Genomic DNA, 3,269 nt, shown 5'->3' with positions numbered 1-3,269 from the left:
GTCTTCTTCCTGTCGGTTAAAATTTCGCGTCCGTAGCACGTCATGTTCGTGGTGTAGCAATTTTAATGGGCAGTAGTGTAGTATCATCTACAAGGGTTGAACCAAAAATATGGAAACATTGCGATAAATTGGTGACTGAAGCCGGCCGCGGTGGCCGTGCGGTTCTGGCGCTGCAGTCCGGAACCGCGGGACCGCTACGGTCGCGGGTTCGAATCCTGCCTCGGGCATGGATGTGTGTGATGTTCTTAGGTTAGTTAGGTTTAAGTAGTTCTAAGTTCTAGGGGACTTATGACCTAAGATGTTGAGTCCCATAGTGCTCACAGCCATTTGAACCATTTTGATGACTGAACATAAATGCAGGTGCTACCTAAGCCTGCAGGTTGTACTGTGGTATTTGACCCCAAACGGCACCTGTGCAATGTCCTCAACAAGTTGCAAGTGTCAATGGTGGCCAGAACAGCGTCCTGTGTAGTGAGTGCATTAAAAGACGGAGATCAATCCGTTGGAGCGCGTATGGTGGGTGCTTCCGTAACCAAGGTAGCCGAAGTGTTTGGTGTTTGAACAGGCACCGTATCGAATGCTTATGCCGAACACAGTGAAAGCGGAAAAAGTATCATCCATTAAGTCACAACGCAGAAGACAGTATGTGTTGAGTGATCGTGACAGACGGTCACTGAAGAGGATTGCGACGAAAATTAGGAGGGCGACAGCTACACGAAGCCACTGTGTAACTGAGAGTCGCACTCGTGAACCTTTTTAGCACCAAAACAACATGAAGGGGACGGCACAAGCCGTGAATTACAAGGCGAGCCGGAATTCCAAAACCACTAAACAGTGTTAGAAATGCCCGTAACAGCAAAACGTGCTGCCGAAGCCATAAAACCTGGACCATGGAGCAATGAGAAAATCTAATTTGGTCCGATGAGTCTTGTTTCACACTATTTCCAACTTCTGGCCCAGTTTACGTACCTAGAGTGTAATATGGCAGCGGTTCGGTGACGTTTTGGGCAGCTGTATCGTGATTTTCCGTGACCACACGGTTACGCTGCAAGGCTACATTACTGCCAAGGATTATGACACCATTTTAGCTTATCAGGTCCATCCCATGGTACAACGTTTGTCTTCAACGATGATGCTGTTTTCCAAGACGACAGCACCCCTGTTCACACAGTTCTTTTTGTCCAGGACTGGTTTTGTGAGCACGACGATAAACTGTCGCCTCTCCCATGGCCAGCACAGTCACCACATCCAAATATGATTGAGCCTTTGCGGTCCACTTTGGAAAGAAAGATACGTGATTGGTAAACATCTACATCATCGTTACCTGAACTTGCCACTATTTTGCAGGAAGAGTGGTGTAAGGTTCACCTGAAAACTGTACAGGACCTGTATTTATCCATTCAGAGATGAATGTATGCTGTTTTAAATGGCAATGGATTTCCTACACCATATTAGTCATTGTAATGTTTTATGTTCGTGGTGTTTCCCTACTTTTGTTCACCCCTTGTACCTACCGTCCATAAGGTCGTCGTGCCGTCCTTTTCTTATCCCTTGGAATTCGGCAAAGAAATTCCTTGTTTCACCCACCATCCACTCGCCTGGCTACGAATCCCACGCTCCTATACGTCATCTACTTCCGGTCACCATTAAATCTTTCAATTCACTCTGTCCCCTGATCCATTGTTTGTTTCCCTGTCTCACCTGTTTATATCCAGTAAGCGTCTTTCGATTGGTCTTTGAGCAATCCTAATTTGTAAATGTTTATCGCACTGGATGTCTGTCTTCTACTTTCGTAAATCAAAACTGAAAGGTACTCCAAAGAAACATTCCTGATTTCTAAATGCAATTTTTAAAGAAACTGTGAGACAAATACAATAGTCATTTCTGGTAATTATTTACAATTTCCAGAAAGGACGCAGATGAACAGCTTCGTAAACGATAACTTAAGGTTTTTGAAGATGAGCTCTCTAGGTAAGGCTCAAGCAGTTGCAGTCGACTGTTTTTGACTTCTCTGTGATAAACTACCAGGTATTTCCGTATCTGTGGAAACCATATCGTACAATAAGTGGACCTCAGCAAAGAATAAATTATGCGTGAAATCAAATTTTACTGACACAGACTGCCTAGACATGCTTGAACAGCTCATCACCAGCTGCACTCGAGTGACACCCTAAGAACGTATCGCACCTCCACTGTTCGCTATCAGCGGACACGTGACATGAGGAGGGAAAACTACGTTCTTCTGCCGCGCCGTTGTGAGCGAAAGCAGTCTAATGCGCAGTAACCCGCCCAGACAAGTACTCCGGCCGCATACACGTTAAGTTGGAGGTTTCTGTGGTGTAGTGGTTATCACATCCACGTAACACGCGGAAGGTCCCCGGTTCGATCCCGGGCGGAAACATTATTTTCATTTATATACCAGCATCATACAACTGATTTCTATCAAAAAAAGTCTGTGAAGACAGCAATGTTGGATCCAAGCAATGGAGGAATGGGACTAACCCACATCAAGTCTAAAGCAATGGCGTTGTATGTGCGTAACAATCCAGAACGCATTACAGCAAAACTATACGATCTTGTGAGGCTGGAAAGTGTAGAATCACCGATCAATATACAAACAATAAGTTCTGAACTAAAACATGTTAGGGAGTTTTATTTGGAACGAAGCTACCTTAGCATAAAGCTTTTAAAACATTACGGCAAAGGTGATTTTAGTAGTAAGAAGGAAACACCAAAGGAAAAATAACATAGAAACTAAATATTCTGGAATAGCATGAAAGATAGTCCGAAAAAACACCAGTATTGATGTCCTTTCGTCTGACGTGAGAACAGCGTGGTACAGGGTAATCGATAACATCATCAGCGCTAATGAGCATCTCTTTGCCATCGGTTTAAGTGACACTAACCTCTAAGCAAATGGAACCTTGTTGATACTATGCCTCACTGGGCACGTGTGGAGACCGGATTATCAGCTGGAGGTGAACTAGGGAGAAAATTGCTCAAATAAGAAAAACTTCCGGAAACAATGTGCCTACTAACATTTTCTCCAGAACAGAAGAAAGTTACTACCCTCAAGCAAAAAAATTCGCAGAGATCTGGATAGTGGACAAATAAACAAGTTGCATTTTTAACAATATTGGGATTGGTGAACATATTGAATACAAAAAGTACATGGAAACTGAATTCGAAAAAAATTTAAGTATCCGAGCCACAATAAGAAATATGGTGACATGCTCCAAACTGTCTTCAACAGAATGGGTATAGGATAG

At 43.6% G+C, this 3,269-nt stretch overlaps 1 non-coding gene across 1 annotated transcript; it reads left to right on the top strand.

Annotated features, from left to right (window-relative positions):
* Positions 1-2,328: 2,328 nt before the first annotated feature.
* On the top strand, positions 2,329-2,401 carry Trnav-aac. Its single transcript has one exon. It is a non-coding gene; the product is annotated as a tRNA-Val (tRNA).
* Positions 2,402-3,269: the final 868 nt, after the last annotated feature.

This window comes from Schistocerca americana, chromosome 2, assembly GCF_021461395.2.
Source record: "Schistocerca americana isolate TAMUIC-IGC-003095 chromosome 2, iqSchAmer2.1, whole genome shotgun sequence".
NCBI lineage: Eukaryota > Metazoa > Arthropoda > Insecta > Orthoptera > Acrididae > Schistocerca > Schistocerca americana.
The sequence above is the reverse complement of the archived record's forward strand: the minus strand, read 5'-3'. Positions and strand labels throughout refer to the sequence as shown.